General features: G+C 35.3%; 1 protein-coding gene across 2 annotated transcripts in view; it reads left to right on the top strand.

Annotated features, from left to right (window-relative positions):
* Golgin104 (coiled-coil domain-containing protein 186) overlaps positions 1–21,217 on the top strand; it is a 502,507-nt gene that overhangs the window by 179,006 nt on the left and 302,284 nt on the right. The window lies entirely within an intron of this gene.

Here is a 21,217-nt window from a genome sequence, read left to right as displayed (position 1 = left end):
AGATATGTGCAAGTATACTTGAGAAACGGTTGAGAAGAATTGTGGAAGAAAAGCTTGGTGAAGAACAAGCTGGATTCAGGTCAAATAGAGGCTGTCAGGATCAGATCTTCACTTTACAACAAATAGTGGAGAAATCATGGGAATATAACAAAGATCTGTATTTAAGTTTTGTCGATTTGGAAAAGGCATATGACAAGGTGCCAAGAGAGAAGCTATTCAAATACGTTACAGTTATAAGGAGTCAATGGGGCATTATATCAAGCAATACTTAGTCTTTATTTGAGTTGTAAATTAGCAGTTAGAATTGAAGGAAGTACACGAAGATGGTTTAATGTTAAATCTGGTGTCACTCAAGGATGTACATTATCCCCTCTGTTATTCATTATCTATATGGATCACATTATGAAGGAAAGTGGCATTAAAGATGATATCAAAATTGGAGATGTTAAAGTCAGCTCTTTGCTTTATGCGGACGATATTATACTTCTAATTAAATCCGCTACAAAAGTCTCTAAGATTCTCTGATAAAATCGAATAACTCTTGTAATAGATATGGTATGAAGGTCAGCAATAAAAAGACAAAGACAATGAAAATAAGCAGAATCATTGAAAATGTCAACTGTGTTGAATGGAGAACCTGTGGAACAAGTAAAACATTTCAGCTACTTAGGCACGATTTTTAGCGAAGATGATAAATTAAATATGGAAATAGACAACAGAATCAACAAAGCTGGTATGGTAGGAAGTCAATTGAATAAATTCATATAGAATAAGAGAGAAATTAGTCGGAACACTAAATTAGCTGTATACAAGACAGTGTTCAAACCAGTTTTAACTTATGGATCTGAGAGCTGGGTCAGAAGTAAAACACTTGACCAAAGACTAGAGACCACAGATATGAGAGTCCTGAGAAAGATTAGAGGCGTGAACAGATGGCATCAATGGCAATATCATATTAAAAACGAGAATATTAACAAAGAACTTGATATTGTCAGCATCCAGGGATGCATTAACAGAGCTAATCTCAGTTGGTATGGTCACTTAAACAGAATGGGCGAGGAAAGATTAGCAAAACAAGTGTTCTCTGCCAAGTTGGCAGGAAAACGACCCAGAGGAAGGCCAAGATATAGGTGGATTGATATGGTACAAAGTGCCTTAGACGATAGAATTGTAAGATCTGGAAATGTTGTAGTCTTGACAAGTAACAGACTGATTTGGAGGAAAATTGTAGATACGAAGTTAGTAGTGATGTAAATTTTTCATGTAGTACTATCATATCTTGTACACCCCTTGAGGGTACATGGCAGGAATTTGATGATGGTGAATAATAATAATAACAGGAATCTAGCTTTAATGTAGTGTGTTTTTTTTTTTATACCAGAGGTCAGGCCAATAGTTTCATCAGTAACTTGAGCATACCATGTAGATTGTTGTGCAGCATGTTTCTTTGTATATATATGTGTATACTCCAAATGATGACCTTAATGTGAATGTCGAGTGTCTATTTTAGTTTATATTAAACTCAAGTTTTACTCTAACTTGGTAGTTGTTTCCATAAATTTCATAATCTATTCAACACACACACACACACACACATATATATATATCATTATCATCAGCAGCCATTGTCGATCCACTGCTGGATGAAGGCATTTCCAAGATTACCCTAAAACTGTCTCTCTTTCCTATGTCACACCTGCAAATCTGATGATATCATCAATCCACTGTGATTTAGGTCACCGTCGGGGTAATTTTTCCTCTCATGGAATCCAATCTAGTACTTATTTTGTCCATCTTTGATCTTGTCTTCGAACAAAATGGCCAGCCCATTGCACTTCAGATGTTTCACTCTTCCTATGATGTCAAAGACTTTGGTTTGATTTCTTATCCATGTATTCCTTTTGTGATCCAGTCTTGTGATACCAAGCACCAAGCATACTTCTTTCCATACTAAATTGTGTTTTTCTTAATTTTTGAATTTCCTTTGCATTTAGTATCTACATTTCGCAACCATATGTCAATATAGGAAGAATACATTGGTTGAAAACTTTTTTCAGGCATAATTGTAGTTGGCTTTAGATATTGAATGTAATTAAAATGAAATATATATTGATCTTTAATTGACCATGATTTATAAACATCTAATTCCAACATGTTTTGCCGACGAGGCTGTCCAACTTCTTCAGGGCTTATAACAGTAAGAGAAAACAAAAAAGTTACTCAAAGTAACACTATCATATAAATTAAAACAGAACGCGTAACATTACACGCATGGAACTTGTTGTGTTAGTTACTGTTATAAGAGTGCACACTGTAGTTTTGAGTGAAATTAAATTTTGGCAGACTGAGTGATCTTATTAAGGTTTTAAATATGTCAGCTATTATCATTCCCTGGTTTCTGTTAAGATTTTATCCAGAACGGAGGACTACAACGGCTTCCTTGAAATTTCTACAATGGAAATCTTCTTCTAGGTAAGACATGGAACTGCTGTCCCAATCAGTGGTATGGTTAGTAATCGCAAAATGATGGGCTAGACCTGAGTTGTCTGTTCTGTTGTTATTAACATCTATATGTTCTTTTTTTCGGATTTCGAAGCTTCTCAAAGTCTGTTCTATATAGTTTAGACCACAAGCACATGGGATGTTGTACACTCTAGCATGTTTGAAAAAAGCATTACATGATGGACAGTCTTGACCGGTTTGAACGCAACTCTGATATTGAAAGGTTTAAAAAGTTTTGCAATCTTTTTTGATACTGTACCTTCATAAGGAATAACCGTGGATGAACTGTATTGAGTGATGGCAGGTCGTTGTTTTTGTGGGGGGTTGCTGTGAAGAATCTTGTTACTTAAATTCCTTGGATAGCCATTTTTTTTTTTATTAATGTCTGATATATGAGTAAGTTCCTCATAGAGTTCTTTTTCTTCTGAGATGATGTTCGTGGCTCTATTTTTGAGCATATGTATTATGCTGAGCTTCTGGGAAATATGTTGAGTTGATTTGAAATGAAGGTAGCATCCAGTGTGTGTTGGTTTTTCAGTAGACTGTTAGTTTGATATGTCCATCTGCTAGTTTCTTGATTAGGGTATCTAAAAATGGTAGTTGATTATCTTTTTCCAGTTCCAAAGTGAATTCTATTTTTTGATGAAAAGAATTTTGGTTAAAAGTCCAAAAGAGCTGTTTTTGTGTCCCTCCAAATTATGAAGACATCGTTTACATACCTCCACCACACTAAAGGTTTTTGGATCTAATTTTGAGAGGATGTCTGTTTCTAGCTTTTCCATGAACAGATCTGCACAGGGCGGCGAAAGGGGACTGCCCATAGTTAAGCCATTTAGTTGCTCATATATCGTTTCATTCCATTTAAAATAATTAGATTTAAGGCAATGACGAAAAAGGTGAGCTGTATCTTTACGGAACAGATTGTATAGGATACTGATAACTTCTTCTACTGGGATGTTGGTAAAAAAAAAATGCCACGTCCAAGCTAGTGAGAATATCTGTCTTTAAGATCAAGATGTTTTTCAATTTTTCAATAAAGTGCTTTGAATTCTTAATGTAAGTGTCAGATTTTCTGATATATCCTTTTAGGAGGCTGGAGAGGTGTTTGGACAATAAATATGCGGGAGCATTTCTTCCGTCAATGATTGGGCATAGCAGAACTCCACTTTTGTGGACTTTTGGGGCTCCATACATTCGTGGCATCAATGGGTGTAGTGACTTCAGATTCCGTTGCAAGTCTGTGGACCAACTAGTCATGTTCTGTAATAAGTTATTAGTGTCCTTGTGGTTTTCCTATGTTGGGTCTGACTCTAATATGTGATACATTGATGAATCTGATAGTAAATCTGCAATCTTGGCTATGTAGACCTTAGTGTTTAAAATGATTATGGCATTACCTTTGTCTGCTTTTAAGATAGTTATTTGTTTATTCTTTTTCAAGTTTGAGAAAGCTCTTTTTTCTTGGGGTGTCATGTTTAGGTTAGTTGGCTTTGAAGTTGAAAGGATAATAGCACTTTTTAATCTCAGATCATTTGCCGTTGTTACAGGAAAGGAAGAGAGTACTTTCTCTATGTTGCTGATGATGTCGACCTTAGGAATATGATCTGGGGCGATGGCGAAATTGAATCTTTTCTTAGGTATTTCAGTTTATGGTTGTGTCAATATATGATCCAAAAGGTTAAAAATCACTTTTTCATCAGGGAGACTCGGTCCGGAGTTGTAATACTTTTCATATAGTGTGTTGAATTTTTTTGAGTTTTTTTACTAATTAGGAAAGCTTTGTTGAAACTGTTGTAAATCATCTTATCTAGAAGTGTCCATAAGTTGCTCTCTATGTTATTAGAAATAACTTCAAAAAGTCGGAAGCACGAAAGGTCTATTCTGTTAGGTTCAAATCTGACGTGTGTTGTATTCTTTCGCGTAGTAGGGCCAGGAATGCTTTAGTATATATTCGTTTCTCTCTTCTTGAGTGGAATTGTTCTTTAAATGTTAGAAACTTGGGAATAATGTTAAAGTTTCTGCATCTTTTTAAGAAAGTTAGATGGTTTAGAAGTCTAGCTTTTTTTCATTTGGGTTTCTCAAAATAACGTACTTTTTGCTTCATATCATCATCTAGTCTGTTCATTGTTTAATTATATTTGGTCATTCAAACATAATTAAAATGAAATATATATTGATCTTTAATTGACCATGATTTATAAACATCTAATGGCAACAAGTTTTGCTGACAGGGCTGTCCAGCTTCTTCAGGGCTTATAATGGTAAGAGAAAAAAACTCAAAGTGGCTAGTACAGAGAAAATGGAGTAACACTGTCGTATAAATTAAAAGTTAAAACAAAATGTGTAACACTACATGCATGAAGCGTGTTGTGTTAGTTACTTTTGAGTTACTTAAATATATAAAGAGCCAATAGGCTTCATTTCGGCGATGTAAACATTATTTAAATTAAGGGGATATTAAATCCCACATTGTTTTAAAACCAAATAAGAAACTCAAAGATTGGAATCAGAGAGTTTCATGCCAAATATAGTATAATAAACTATAAAAGTATCAGCGACTGCTAGCGTGAGCTAATGCAAGTAGTCCAAGTACGTAGTACAAACTCGGGCAACTTGCAGCAAAGGTGGTAAAGTTCTGATCAGTCGCTGATACTTTTATAGTTTATTATACTATATTCGGCATGAAACTCTCTGATTCCAATCTTTGAGTTTCTTATTTGGTTTTAAAACAATGTGGGATTTAATATCCCCTTAATTTAAATAATACTTGTGAGTTTTTTTCTCTTACCGTTATAAGCCATGAAGAAGACTGACAGCCCCTTCGGTGAAACTTGTTGGCATTAGATGTTTATAAATCATGGTCAATTAAAGATCAATGTATATTTCATTTTAATTATATGTTTGAATGACCAAATATAATTAATGCTTTCCACCCAAGTACTGTCCGTCTTTTAATTTCGTCCATGATATTTTGTTCCATTGATATCTGTTGTCCTAAGCATACGTAGTGATCTACTTGTTTAATTTTATCATTATTGATTTTTATTATTTTGGGTTGGACATAGCTATTGAACATAACTTTGGTCTTCTTTAGGTTTATCTTTATGCCAGCTGTTTTGCTAGCAATTTGGAGTTCATGGATACGAGTGTAATTCATGTGCAGTTGAAAAAAAAAGATAGCTATGTCACCTGCAAAGCACATAAATAGCTTAAATTATCATTGTCATGTCCCGAGGGCACAGAGGTCTGACATGTGTCAGTTTACAGGCTGAAGTTAATCCTGTGAGAATGGCCAGTCCTCAGCAAAGTGCTAACAGCATCGAACGATTGATCCCATTCCAACTACTAATTGCGCTTAGACTCGCTTAACTTTTTGCATGAGCCATTAGTAGCAGAGACTACCAATCGACCAACCTTTGCTGGATAAATGGCTTAAACGTCTTCCATTTATCTTCATACCTTTCCCTTCCCAATCAAGAAATTTGAATATTTCTTCTAGGGACGCTGTGAATAATTTTGGAGATATTGTGTCACCCTGTCTTATACCTCTTATATTTCTACAGTAGAGATGTTTTCATTGAAATGAATTACTGCTGTGGCATTGGTGTATGCTGATTTGATGGGCCTGATGTATGGCTCCTCTACTTGTTGGTTTCGTAATGCTTTAAGTATTGCACAAGTTTTTACTGAATTAAAGGCTTTCTCATAATCAATAAAATCAAGACATAGTGGTAACTGATATTCATTACACCATTCAATAATCTCTTGTACAACTTGAATATGGTCCATTCTACTAAAGCCACTTTGAAAGCCTGCCTGTTCTTTTGGTGATCTAGAGGTGCACAAAGCCTGAGCTAAGACTTTTGTAAACACTTTGTGAACCACCAATAGACTGATGGGTCGGTAGTTCATCAAGTTTTCTACTTCACCTTTTTTTATCTACCTGAATTACGGTAGCCTTCTGTTCATGTTTTTTGGTATATATGGTACATCATTTTTTTTTCAGACATAAGATAAATAGTTTTGCTGATATTTTGTAGATTATTTCTCAACCTGCTTTTAGCAGTTCAGCTATAACTCCATCCTTACCTGCAGCTTTTCCATTTTGTAAGCTTTGGATGCACCACATAACTTCTGGTAGAATCTGTGGTACTTCAGCTATTTCATAATTTGTCTTCTTCTTCATTTAATTCATCATCCTGATATAATACTGAGTAAAATTCTTCAATTCTCTTTGCTATAGCATATCTATCTCTAGTTATGCTCCCATCTTGTAGTTTGACTGCAGCTATCTGTTTATTACTGTTCATCAATTGCTGTTTGGCTTTTTTGAGACTATGGTTGTATGAATTTACAATTGAATTTTCTTATTTCTTCTGTGATACGTTTTCTGATCGTTTTGCACAATTCAGTATATTCAATTTTCTCATCGTTTCTTCAGAAATTTTGTCTTGTTTGTGTTCTATGGTACCAGTTATTTCAAATCAGCATTGTCATCTATAATAAGATTTTTAAATCTGTTGTTTAGTTCATGTTGGAATATATCTTTTTTTAATGTTGAGTTTGTGTACATCTATGTTTTGCTTTGATCTTCAAAACATTTTCCTTCTTTCTTTTTGGCAGTTTATTTGAATCTTACTGCATACCATGCAATTGTCACTTCCAATGTTGAAAGTGTTTATAACAGAACAGTCTTGAAAGATGTTTTTCTTATTGCTAAGGATAAAGTCAATTTCTCTAGTTTTTCCATGTTCACTTTCTATGTGTTTTTTTCCTGAAAAAAAGAATTCATCGTGTACAGGTTTTCTTTTTTCTGCAAATTCTATTAACCTTGCTCTTCTATCATCTCTCATACCATATCCAAAATTTTGGTGCATAGACTTTGATGTTCTTAAGAGTATCTTTTTGAGATTTGAACAACAATACTTCTATTCAGTGAGGTATATTGTCACATTCTATTATGTTCTTCAATTTTTTGTTGATCATGAATCCAACTCCACAGATTCTTTCCTTATCTTTGCCTCTGTAATACAGCATGTCTCCGTTTTTTTAATTGAAGAATTTCTTCATCATTATGTCTAACTTTACACAGTCCAAGAATGTCCCATTTTAATTGCTTTAGCTCTTCGTTTAGTTTATTTAACTGTGCTTCACTGCACAGAGCCCTACAGTTTAAAGTTCCAAGGTCTAGTTTCCAATGACAGCATGATCTGGTTACTCGGGGATTCTTAGCACCCTCTGCCTTAATGTTTAACTGCCTGCTGCTATATGTAGTAACAATCTGGCCTCCGAGGAATGAGGGCCATTTCATTTCTGTTTGATTCATCTTGGAAGATCGGGCCATAAATTCACCATGCTGGCCCACTGCAGGTTGGTGAATGGCAATTCTAGCATTCAATATATTCAGAGCTGCCCTGATATCCAGCTGATGACAGTCAGGGTTCCCCCTATCTGCTACCTAAGGGACACATTTGGTAGTCAGTAGGAGCCCTGAGAATATATATATATATATATATATATATATATATATATATATATTTTCTCCAAATTCTATTAACCTTGCTCCTCTTATTAAAATATGGAAAACAACAATAAAACAAAGCATCCAGTTAACCAGAACTTTTATCAATACAATGCTGCATGCAGATGATAAGATTATATTACAAGACAATGAAGATGACTTTCAAAATTAAACAAAATAAGCCAGCGATACAATTTAAAAATTTCACAAAAGAAAAAAAAAGTCATGGCATTTAAAGGTCGGGATCATGTCAGATCAAAAATAGTTATAAATAAAATAATAGAACAGATGATGCAGTTTAATTATTTAGACTGCATAATAACATATCTAAAAGATAAAGATATAGATGAAAAAAAATGAAGAAATTTCAGAAAATCTCTGGAATTAAAACAACGCTGAATAAAAAAACAAGATGAGAAACCCAACTAAAATTTTATAAAGTAATCGCCACTCCCACTCTTATATGGTTCAGAATCATGTACGGTTAAAAAAAAAAAAAAAAAAGATGAAAGAAAAATACAAGCTGCAGGGATGACATTTTTAAGAACAATTAAAGTATGCACAAAATTGGACCATATAAGAAATTAAGACATCAGAAAAGAACTAGATATTTATAACATTAATTAAAAAATCAAGGAATGTAGAGAGAAATGGAAAGATATCGGGTGCCAAAGGATATGAATAGATATAGACCAAAGGAAAAGAGAGAGAGAGGAAGACTAGGGACAAGAAAGAAAGACCAGTGAAGTAGGAACAGGCGAATGCCTAATCCTTAAAAAGAAGAAGAAATGCTCAAAAGCTACTGTCCCAAAATTCAGAAATGCAATATTTGCCTGTGTGTTATAGTGACACAGCTATCGAATACCCAATAGTTAATGCTCTGCACAACTGTTGCAATATGACTATACTCTTCATTGCAGTGATTTTGGTTGTGAACCGTGCTTTTAATTTCTCAGCATGCAGCATCAGTTTACATATTTTAAGTAATATCATTTTGTCATTTGTGTTGTTCCTGGGATATGTTTATGGATAAGATTAAGAATCACTGGAGTGGAAAAAATAATAATTTAAACATATTGAAAATCCTTCTTTGTCTAATCAATGAGAACATAGATCCAAATTCTACAACATTCCTTTTACACAATCTACATATAGATTAATTGGTTATCAAAGCCCTCCTCCTCAGTTCACATCTATCATAGCATGGTAGGAGACTTATAATCTTCACCTTGTTGCTCTTCAGTTTTGCCTCTTCTAACAACTCCTTTACATCCTCTCTCATAGAATACTTCTTGCCTCTCAAATCACTTATACCAACAAAAACCATCATTTCCTTTGACTTAACTTTTTGCATCCAGGTGGTATGGCTAATATGAATTTTGGCACCCAGGAAACTCAAGTCGTACTTTCATAGGTACTACCCTGATTATTGAGTCTTCATACATAATTTTCTTCTTGTTTTTCTTCTTTGTTCATTCGGATCCCTTGCTTTTCTTTTTTTCAGCGCTGCTTCTGCAATTTTTCAAATTTTGCACTTTGTTCTATGAAGGATAGCATTTAAGTGTGCTAGTTTTTTTATTAATATCCATTTCATTCTCCTCCATTTCCATGGCTGCACATCCAACATTAATAACATCATTTTCCATCTTATCATTAATATTTTTGCTTTCTCTTCACCTAACAGATACTCACTTTTAAAACACTGTATGCATACTCTCTCCAGTTTCCTTCCACATATTCTTTACTTTTCTTGATTTTCACATACCTTGCACTGAGTAACATCCTGCAAATTCAAATTGCCAGACAACATATTCTTTGTCAGCATTGTTTGTTGTGTTGGTGCCATGTTGACAATATCACAAAAAATATCACAATAAAAATGTTATAAAGATACTAAATACCCTAAAAAACAAAAATCTACACTAATGCACTATAGTACTCTGAGGAAATTTTCTCTGAGAAAGAGAAAGTACTCTGAGAAATTTTCTGAGGAAAAACAATAAAAAAATTACTAATTTTACACAAGCGCTAAATTACATGACACTCATAATATAACCTTGAACCAAACTCATTATTCTGCTCTTAATTTTTTTTAAATTAAGAGCATGATATTCTCATTATATACATAAAGACAAATTGGCCCTTCAGAATATGCAATTTACAGACAAAAAATACTAGTTGTGGTGGGCGGTAGATTGGTGGTAGAGGTTCGTTATAGTGGTGGAGATGGAAAGTTATATGGTGGGTGTCCTCCCGGGATGAGTCTTCGGACTCCTTGGAGGTCTCACGAATAATAATAATAATATTATTATTATTATGATATTCTCATTAGCATAGTGGTGGATTATATTTACCAATCCACCATTTTGCTAATGAGAATATATTTAACTTCTCTTTACTAATCTTGCACTATCTAATCATCAAAACCTCTGAAGAATGTCTATTGTATAATCCTAAATTCTGATCTCTAAACCATTCTTCAGGTTTCTTCACGTTCACAAACATCCATGATCCTGACCATAGGAGGAAGAAAGGATCAAATACATATATGTTAAGAAATAGTTGGTGTTGCCAAGACAAAGGATGATGAATATGACATCATAACTAAAGGGGTGGCACAAATAGTGGGATATGTTTATTATCTCTAAGAGCATAAGTATGTTGGGGAGAAAAAAATAATAGTGTAAAAATCCATGCTTAGAACTCCTGTTTTGTATCATAAAAGCAGTTTGCATGAATTCCAGCGAAACTCCAATTTGTTCTGATAATTATATTTAAAAGTAGTTTATAAAAGAAAACTAATAATTTCATTGTCATTAAAAGTTATTTCTTAAAAGTTAATGTTGTACTATATAGCTCTTCTAATTGTAACTTTTTGTGTATTGCTTTACTTTTGAAAAACACTAAAATCTAACAGTGATATCCTGAACTGATAAGGAATTTACTGTTTCCAAGAAAAAAGTTTGTATTCAAATATTGCATTTTGGTATGCTACATGAAACTGTAATGGCAGTTACCAGCTTATCTAACTACATTAAGATTATTCCTCTTTGTTGGTCTATTGGAATCATGAGAGCAGGGATGCTGTAAGTAAAAAGCTGACATTGAAATATCTTGAAAGGAATGGATTTTGCTATGGATAACATGGGAAAAAGAATAATAAATGTGTGTGTACACATATGAGAGGTGCTTCCCAGAAGTTCAGGGAATTTGACTATAAAAAAAAATATTGCTTACTATAACTCCTAGTTTCCACAGTCTCCCTGGACATATAATACCAGAAATCCCAGCAGTTTTTTCATCATTCCATGCATCCCTGGAAGTCCTCAAGTGTGATTGTGTTGAGCACTGCTTGCGATTCTGCTTGGATCTCTTCAGTTGTGTCAAAACAAAGCCATTTCATTTCATCTTGAGGAATAGGAAAAAGACACGGGATATGGGAGGGAGATGATGAATGACTGTCCTGCTTTTGGAAGTCAGGAACTGTCAAACAGTGAGTCATGGTCGAGAACCCATTCATTGTTCTTTGACTTGTCTGAATGTTTGAATTGAATGCTGCTTCAAAACCTTAGATTAAAACTTGCCATTGACAGTTTGAATGGGGGGGGGGGGGTTTAGTAGGCATTATCCAAGGATAATGCCTTGGATGTCAAAAAAAAAAAAATCAACATTAACTTGACATTGCTGTAAACATTTTGGTTTTTTCTGGCTGCAGTGAATTTGGCAACTTCCAAATATTTTCTTAATTTCTTTTCAAATTTTGATGCTAAGGAGCAAAGAATCATCTTTTGATGATTCTTTGCTCCTTAAAATCTGCCATTTCAGTTGAAGAAGAAAATCATCAGACTACTAAAATATAATGTTACAGAAATCCATGTAACCCAAGAACACAACCTCTCAGCTTGCTGACTGTTGGCTTACTGATTCGCAAAGGATACTGCTCACCCCTTATAGTGGCTGAAGACTATACCACAACCAATTTGTGCACACTATTCAAATTTCCCCAACTTTTGGATAGCACCTCGTGTGTGTGTGTGTGTGTGTGTGTGTGTGTGTGTGTGTGTGTGTGTGTGTGTGTGTGTGTGTGTGTGTGTGTGTGTGTGTGTGTGTGTGTGTGTGTGTATATATATAGAGTGTTGTGCTGGTGAATAAGAATAATGTTTTCTTTAGGAAAGAAAACATAAACAGGAAGATTATTTCTTTAAGTTCCATATGGAAAATAAAGTTGCCATAAGTGGGGGGGGGGGTAGAAGAAGAGGGGGGAACACAAAATACTTCAAAAAAGTTAAACTATTTGAATAGCAATGGAAAATAGAGTAAACATTTTCTTGTAAACTTTTATATGTTACTCCTGCTGATTAAAGAAAAGGGCATTCATGCATGTGAACTTATTAGTAAAAGACAATATATGGAAAGACTGTTAATTGAAATGTCCAATTCTTGAAAAAGTGAAAGAATCTGAATTTTGTTCTTTAGTTAAACTTAGAGCATTCATAGCTCAGTTAGTTCCGATATTGCCCTTCGGAAGAGACCTATATTTGAATCCCATCTATGATATGAAGAACCATTTTCAGGACTTTTCATCTAAAGGTGAGTTAGCTAGTCCCACATGCAAGGTGGGAGTGTTTTTTATTATTATTATTTTTTTTATTATTTCCTGATGCTTGAGTTTTTAATCTAGCAAAACACAATCTGGCTTGAATAAAATGCAATATACAGATATAGCACACCACGGAAATAAGGATTAACCAACCTATTTGTTGGATGTGGGTTTAAAAAACTTAATGGTGCTGTGGATTTACATGTAAGTGTAAAACAGGAAGTTAATCTTATGTGAAGATTTCTGTGTAATATCTTTATTTTAGGTTTTCCAAGCTTTGTCCTATGTCTTCCAAGTCAGGGAAGCTCAGAGTATATGGAGAGTTGCTATTCTAGATGTCAAAGAGGAAAGTAGGTTAGAAGATACTATCCTATTCTTGTTCAAAGTAGAGATAAGAAATTTTTGCATTGTGTATTGAGAGAAAGGAGACTACTGTTCGGCAGTAAGAGATGCAACTAAAAATAAAAACTTGAAACACTTTGCTTTTTGCAAGTTTTTCCATTTGCCAGCAGCTGCTTGTTTTCAGATTCCATTCTGTGTAATTTTTTCAATCTTCATTCTCCTCCTCTTCCTCCTTCAGTGGGATGATATTCATAACTCTTGATGGCCATTGTCCTCTCATTCTGTGGATGTGTCCATATCATTTCAATGCATGTGCCTCCATCCTCGGTGACATGCTCTTTAATTTCGATATGTGTTCAAATATATGCATTCCTCGGATGATTCATATGGGTGACTCTCATACGAGGTGGTATCAAAAAGTTTCGAGACTAGCTCTGTTTACGAGAAATTACTTTATTTATCTACGTTTACACACTATCACCTTCAAAATTGTCCCCTTGCTTATCAATACAGCGTTCTTGCCACTTCTGGAATTTGTCCTGGAAGTCTTCTTTTGGAAGCATGTCAAGCACTTTCTGCGATTTGTGCTGGATCTCCACAGTGGTGTCAAAACGGTGACCTTTGAGCTGGATCTTCATCTTCAGGAAGAGGGCAAAGTCTGCAGAAGCCAAATCTGGCAAGTAGGGTGGGTGCGGAAGTGAGATCATATTGTTTCTGGCGAGAAACTCACATGTGAGGAGAGTTTGGTGACAGGGTGCATTGCCATCATGGAGCATCCAGTTTTTCGCGCGCCACAGATCTGGTCGCTTTCGCCGAATGTCCTCCCTCAGATTCCTTAAAACCTCGCAATAGAATTTGCTATTAACAGTCTGGTCCCTGAGGACGAATTCTCGATGCACAATGCCGCGAATGTCAAAAAAGATGATGAGCATGCACTTGGTTGAGCTGCGGACCTGCCTCACCTTTTTCAGTTGTGGAGATGATGGGCTCTTCCACTGTGAAGACTGTTGCTTCGTCTCAGGGTCGTACCCGTACACCCAAGTTTAGTCACCGGTAATGATCCTGGAATTTCATGTTTGCTCTTTGTTCTAACCTGCTGTCCATGATGAAATTGCAGTTGTGGTAACGTAGGTGGTCAGAATAGCATCAGTTGCACAGCTCCCGATGTACACAGAACGATGTCTTTTGGCACACTGACTTATGAAGGTAGGTGCTTCCTGTGACTGTGCATGCAGCCTTGTGCTGCCATCTGTTGTCGTGTTACAAACCTAGTCTTGAAACATTTTGATACCTCGTACTTTATCTGAAGTAATCAACTTCCATGACTGCTATGTGTTTCCTTTCGCTGTTACAGTGGAGGGTCCAGCACTCACATTTATGGATTATTATATCTCTGTGATTACCTAATATAGTATCTTCCGAGATTTCCTTAATAATAAGACCTTATTATTCATACCATTGATGATTCTATAACTGTTGAAAGTTTCTCCACTTGGTTATACTGTAAAGATGCCAAGAAATATTCTTGGTTTCATCCTTTATCCAAGTGTAAGCAAACAAAGTTTGCACGTGAAGTCACTTCACAACTGGACTACTTGTATATGGAGGCTAATGACTTCACATCAATTGGCTAAGTATCCCATAATGAAAAGCATTTTGGGATACATTATACATATGTATCCCATTACGGACATGTATAATGCTAAGCATTATGGGAAGGGCCATTACCCAGACTGGTTTCGACCTTTGTTGAGGTGAAAAAGTAAAAGGATGCTCATTATAGGCCTAGAGTAGTTAGTATAGGGGTGCAAGAGAGCCTGATTGTATTAGGAGAAAGAAAAGACAGATAGATAGTATGAGAGATAGAGAAAAGGCCTCAGCTCTTTTATATCATGAGCTATAAAAGCTATAAAAAACTGATAGCCAAAAGCTATCAGTTTTTCTTTTTCATCAATCTCATACAGATGAACAACCAAAAGACCAATTGAAACTAAAGCACAAAGGTGACTGATACCCAGGCAGTTAGCCTTATCTTTAGTTGCCCTTCTCTGCCTTGGATTGCTCTCCAGTCATCTCTGCAATTGACTATAAGACCACATTGAATTAAGAAGATCGATCTATTTAAAAACCTCTCATGCAAGAAAAGACAGAATTTTATCTCCCCCTGGTGAATATTGCATAATGTGAGTGGTTTACACCCTTGTTCTTCAACCTGTGATCCACGGACCACAGGAAATTTCCTGGCGATCTGCCAAAAATTTCTTCCTCTCTCAGAAACAACGCTCCAGCCACGTATATGAAATTTTCTAAACTTTAAGCAGCAGTAGATGTCGCACTAGCTAAAATTTGTAATTTTATAACATTGGATTTAATAAATAAAATACTATCTACATTGGTTTATGTTTCTGTCTTAGACGTCAGCCAGTCTGCGAAATATTTCTCCTATTTTCCTCGGCACGCAGGTGTAAAAAGGTCGAAGAACGCTGGTCTACACCGTCTAGGCAAAAATTTGATATTTCCTAGAATGCTTCTTTCTAATTACAAAAATCATCTTACTGAAAATTAAAATTTCCACAATACAATATTATAAAGCATTTGGATGTCATATTGCTGTTTCTTTCTAAATCTTCCATAAATGGTATTTTATTCATTAATTATAAAAATCAAAATTCTCTTCCCATTGTTGACAGGTGGTGGGTACTGCAAAAAAAAACTTGTTCTCTCGTAAGTAATGGAATGCCCAACACATTACATAATCTGTTCCTAATACGTAGGGCAAGAGGGCAGCACTAGAATGCATGTTCTATGTTTCTGATCAGTCACAGATTGGATCTTTGATGTTAAAGTACCTCCATTTGATGGTACTGACTGGAAGGCAGCCATATGCAATTCCCCAAGCAAGATCCCTCCTGTTAGGGTATCCTTGAGACCGACAACAATACTTTGAAACAAAGTATTGTTGTCAGTACCCAACTGTGAACATTTGTGGCAAAAGAGATTAAAGATTTATACCAAAGTTTACTTTTTTTTTAATGGATTCAGAAACAATCTCAGCTTTTGGACCTTTATAATCATTTACTCCAAAGAGAAGATGAAAACCCAGGTAGTACAGGAGAAAGTCTGCAATATTTTATGGATTTTTGAAGTTGTATTGCTTAAATAGCAAAATTTTAAAACTGGAAGCCCAAATCCTCCATGCTTCTTTGATAGTTGAAGAAATTCCTTTTTAACATCTTGGTATCGGCTGGACTGAAAAAACTGCACATGCTTACATATAATTGCTTTTCTTCAGAGCTTCTGTGATGTCTTTAATATTTATTATGTGCACCTGAGCAGGAAAGATTATGGTTTTGAGCTTAGAAAACTGGCCCTATTTTCCAGTTTTCTAAGATTTCAAAGTTCTTGTATATGAGTTCTTGAACTGGTAATATTGGGTAAGTGGAGCAGGGAATTCCAAGTATAATGAGGAGTTCTCTCTCTTAGGGGTTAGACCAAAAGGAATGCCTCCAAGATCCCATTTTCCAAAAACTTTTAATTTTGTCTTGTCTGCATTAGTAGTTAATCCACTAATCTTGCTGAATTTTTCCAAAATACCAAAAAAAGATATATATGGAATCATTATCCTTCGAGGTGCCCACTACATCGTTGGCATATGCTAATACCTTATTTTCTTTCATAGTTGAAGGAACTGTTATTCCTTGCACAGCATATGTATTGTCAACTTCCTATAAGAAAGGTTCAAGAACCAATGCAAAGAGCAGTAGACTAAGAGGACAACCTTGCTTAATTCCTTTTCGAATTTTGACTGGGTCTGACAGGAACCCATTAACTAGGAGGTGGGTAGTTGAATTGGCGTAGGCTCCTTTGATAACGGATAGCAGCTTTTTACCTACACTAATTTGCTGGAGTATGTGGAACAAAAGGGATGCCATATGTTATCAAATGCTTGAGTAAGGTCTACTGATAGCACTGCCATCGACTGCTTTTTTGTATTAACTAAGCAGATTAGATCACATAACAGAAATAGATTAAATTCTACTGCTTGGCCTGGACCTTTATATAATTGTGTGCTTTTAATTATGTATCTCATTCCCACTTTATTGATAATGCAGAAAAATATTTTGTAGTCAGTATTAGATAGAACTGCTGATTAAGATGTGATATCTATTAGGTTTGGGAATGAGAACAGTATGGCTTGCTACAGATTCACGTGCCATGTGTCCTGATGAGAGAAAAGAATTAAATAGTATAACTAGAATGGGAAGAAAAAATCCCATGCCTCATGGTAAAGTTCTATGCCTAGACCATCAGGTCTTGGGGATTTTCTTGTCTGGTATTCTTTATAGGCAGTGTTAACTTCAGATGCTATAATGGGTCTGTCAAGCCCATCTTGGATATGAACAGGAAAGCCATTAATGTTCCAAGAATTATAATTTCTAACAGTACTATTGTCTTCAAACAGATTTTTGTAGTGCTTTTAAAAGGAGTCAACGATGTCTTGAGTGGTGGACATGTCTTCACCGCAGATTTGAGTGATAGTCCTTTTTTTTGCATAATTTAGTGAATTGCTATTGAAGAATGCAGCTGAAGGGCTATCTGCTAAGTGCTGCTGTATTCTTAACTTAAAATTTCTTTCTTCAACTTGTTTCTGCCTTTCAACTGCTTTCTCTATGTTAATATTTCTAATGATGTTACTACATTCTATGTCATTGCGATTTGTAATGAACCAGTTTCTCTCTTTATACAGGTCTTTCAAATAAGCTTGTTCCTTTCCCCATTCCATCATATTCTGTTTTACTTCTTGTTTGAATTTTAACCACATATCCCAATTCCAGGTAACATCATTCCAATTTGAACAGAGGGGCTGGAATTTGGCTGAAAAAAATCAATGGAAAATTTGGTGGAAGTCTCCATGGTCTAGAACTGATATATACTTATTCCATGCAGTGGAACAAGTATAGATCAGTTCTGAACAACTATAGATCTAGAACTGGATCATGATCTGACATGTTGATGTCAAGATGTTTTATCTGAATTATCCTATTTATAAGGGAAGGAGAAATATAAATGTGATCAACACAGGTACCAATACCTTGATTCAGATGCATGTAAGCCTGGAGATTAGGATTGCAAATCCTCCATATGTCCACTAGTTGAGTATTGTTGCGATATATTTTTAACTGTGCATATCCCACTTTTCCACTCCTAGGGTGTGTCCTATTTTGTATAATGTGGGGTTTTCAATACAATTCCAGTCTTCAGTTGCTGTGATGTAGTGGACATCATGTAAATATGGCTCCAGTCCCTGGAAGAATTTTCATTTAACTGTTCCATTAGATGGAGCATAAATAAACATTTATAAACCTTATTACACATCCACAGTATTTCCAGTCTGTTGTCAAGATTCTCCCTTTGGATATTGCATAATTACCCAGGAAGGGGACAAGAATAAGCTCCAACTCCAGTCCTGTTAAAGTTTTTATATCTTTATATCTGTAGAAGTATGTTTCTTGGCGAAACAAAAACCTGATATTATGGCATAGCATAAGTTTCCATATAGTTTCTTGTTTAATGTGGGGTTTTCAATACAATTGAAAAAATCAATTCCTCTGGAATCCTTGTACATATAATGAGGCAATGCAGAAAGGAGATGCTATGATTAATAAAGTGTCACTGGTAAGACTTTACCTTCTAAATTTTGGATGATCTTAATGAGGTCTTCAATCTGGGACGGAACAATTGTGTAGCCTGCTTCTTGTAAACTGTTTTCCAGTTTTTTACGGTTGCTTTCCATTATTTCAGTTTCATGCCTATTGTTCTGATTGAAGCTAGTTATTTTCTTTTCATGAAGATGATAATTGTACTGAGAAAACTTGGAATCAGCAAACATTATTTTTTCTTTAATTGTATATCTTGCTTTTCCCTTTATTAGCATGAGATGGTTCTTCATAGTTCATAAACTCTTCTGAGCCTGAAGGGCCTTCATTTGACAGTCCACATTTTTTCCATCTTACATTTTTTATTATTTCTTCTTTTAGATTTAGTTCCTTTCCTTATTTTTTTTTATTAAATCATCTTTCCTTTTTGATGATCTTCTCTGCATATAAATTCTTTTAGTTGTCTTACTTGCTTTTCTCTTTCTTCTCCAGTTTCTCCTTTTAGAACAGTTTCATGATTTTGCATTTCATCTTGTATCTGTTCAGTTGTTATACTAGGTTCATTATTGGTAATTTCAACTGATGTTGTTCCATCTATATTTGACTTGGAAAGTTGCTCCTGCAGATCTGGAATTTTGGGGCTAATTTCTATCTGATTTGGTCGTGCACTTTTTTGCCATTTTACCAAGTGTAAAACTGTCTAACCTGTATGTTGATATTGGAGAAGATTTGAATGGGGTTATACAGTTCTTTGCAGATGAAATCTGCACATTGCCATGCCCATTTCACTCAGTCTATTCAAGTCTTGTTATAAGGCCAGAACATTCTGGCCTTACAAAGACTTGAATAGACTGAGTGAAATGGGCATGGAAGTGGGATTCCCATTTCAATATTGCAGAATGCAAGGCTTTAAAATTTGGAAAACAAAGATGGGATGTAGAATTTACTCTTGGTGGGGATATATTGTTGAAGGTGGAGGAAATAAGAGATCTTGGGGTGATAGTGGATAAGGATCTAAAATTTAGAGGTCATATTGCCAAAATTGTGAGGACAAGAGAACAAATTCTGGGAATGATGCAGAGGACACTGACTTGTAAGGATATTCTAGTTCCATTGTATAAGGCTCTGATTAGGCCACATATGGACGACTGTGCACAGATTTGGTCACTTGCTTTTCTAAAGGATGAAGAGATGTTGTAGAGGGTCCAGAGGCGATTGACCAAAATAGTTTCTGATCTCTGGAATATCGAATATGAAGAAAGGTTGAGACGATGCAATTTGCAGAGTTTAGTGGATAGGAAGAAGAGGGGTGATATGATAGAGATTTATTATTATTATTACGTAACACCTCCAGGGAGTCCAAAGACTCATCGAGGGAGGGCACCTACTTTACACCAACGTCATCTACTGCCAACCACCACAAGTAATATTTTCACAGACAGTCACAACATCCATTCCTACGGTGGGATTTGAACCCACAAACTTTCGGCTGGAGAGCGGATACACTAACCACTCGTCCAACGAATCTGGCCAAATACAAGTTACTAAGGGGTTGTTATAAGATTAATTTTGAAGAGATTTTTTCATAAAATGGTGAGAGAACAAGAAGTCATTCCTGGAAGCTATATAAGGAGGGCATGAGCAGGGGAGTGAGAAGTAGGTTTTTTGCATGGAGAGTTGTGAATGATTGGAATGCCTTGGCTGAGAGTGTGGTGTCTGCAGAGAATTTGAATATGTTTAAGAGACCTCCTAGATGAGTCTGTGACTCCATGGGATCTTGGCATAATAATAATAAAATCCTTGGACTGCCTTTCCATTCTTTGTGGATGAACAATCCTCATCATCTCCTAGTGTCACTTCACATAGCTTGTTTCCTGACAAGAGGCTGTCATATCCTTGATGAGATGACATATTTTATCTTGTCAGGTGTCATCTCCTTCCAGGAGGTTGACTACCACGAGCTCCCACCACGTATGGTTTTATGCTTTTCTCGTAGATTCTTCATATACAGAATGCTCCATTCTTTGATATTTCCCGTCCAATCTATTCTTTGTCTTCCCTTACTTCCTTTTCCTTGTATCATTCCTTCTAAAAGTATGTAGGAATTCATGCCTTATTATGTGTTTTCAACAGAATCCTTTTTTCTCTAATATCTCTAAATTAGTTTTCTTGGCAGTCCATGGGACTCTAAGGATTCTTTTGAGGATCCACATTTCAAAGACTTTTAGTTTATTTTCACAGTATTTTGGTATTTTCCCAATTTCTACTCCATATAGCAGTTGACCACATGTAGCATTTGGACAGCCTGATTCTTGTTTTTTGTGTGAATTTCCCTTGAAGCTGAAAGGTTGATCTAGCAATTTCTATTCTTGTTAATATTTTCTTATCACACTTTCCATTCTCTGTAATTAGTTAACCCAAATATTTATATATAACTCTCTATTTGATCTAAAATATTTCCTCTGATCTTAATATTTATATTGGTATTTTCTTTTCCCTTTTTCTCTTGTTGCCAGTAGTTTGGATTTTTTTGAAGTTGAAATTAAGTCCATATTTTTCACTTAGTTTCAGCATCTGTTCTAGTAGGTTTTGAAG

The sequence above is a fragment of the Typopeltis vanoorti genome, chromosome 5 (genome assembly GCF_054136105.1).
Source record: "Typopeltis vanoorti isolate ZY-2024b chromosome 5, IOZ_Tvanoo_1.0, whole genome shotgun sequence".
Lineage (NCBI taxonomy): Eukaryota > Metazoa > Arthropoda > Arachnida > Uropygi > Thelyphonidae > Typopeltis > Typopeltis vanoorti.
The sequence above is the reverse complement of the archived record's forward strand: the minus strand, read 5'-3'. Positions and strand labels throughout refer to the sequence as shown.